This window comes from Penaeus monodon, chromosome 30, assembly GCF_015228065.2.
Source record: "Penaeus monodon isolate SGIC_2016 chromosome 30, NSTDA_Pmon_1, whole genome shotgun sequence".
Taxonomy (NCBI): domain Eukaryota; kingdom Metazoa; phylum Arthropoda; class Malacostraca; order Decapoda; family Penaeidae; genus Penaeus; species Penaeus monodon.
Genome location: NC_051415.1, coordinates 9,029,591 through 9,030,154, shown reverse-complemented (window position 1 = coordinate 9,030,154; position 564 = coordinate 9,029,591).

Here is a 564-nt window from a genome sequence, read left to right as displayed (position 1 = left end):
ATCGGTCTCTTCTTTTCAAATTCCTCCACAAGTCACGGTGGAAGACTCTTTTAAGGATTTGTGGTCGAACTGGAAACTGATTCCGTAATCTCTTCATCTTTCTCACCACACTAGTGTATGTAGTAGATGATATGTAGATGTCAAGATATTGCAAATTTATCGTGGCGTCATTTTGCACAATTATATCTTCCTTGAGGATTGACACCTGTGTCTTGTTTCATTAGTATTTCCTTTACCATTTTATCATTATTTCTTCTTTTTTGTGTGTCTGGGGGTCTGGGGAAGAGGGGATAGTAGGAGGAGGGCAGGTTAGAGTTCTTTGCAAGTTTTCTTTGCGAGATTCTGAGGCGTTTCACAGCTGGTGCAGGGAGGAAGTGACCGGTGGGTGGTCAGTCTCAAAGGGAGAATTGGCTCGGAAGTCTGGGTGGTAATTAAAGATTCTCTCTTTTATTGCTTTCTTTTCGAAGTCGATTATTGTGTTCTTTCTGTTCCTCTGCCTGTGTGTTTGTTTGTCTTTCTGCATGGCTATATCTATCTGGGTGTCCTTTAGTAGCTGGCAGTATT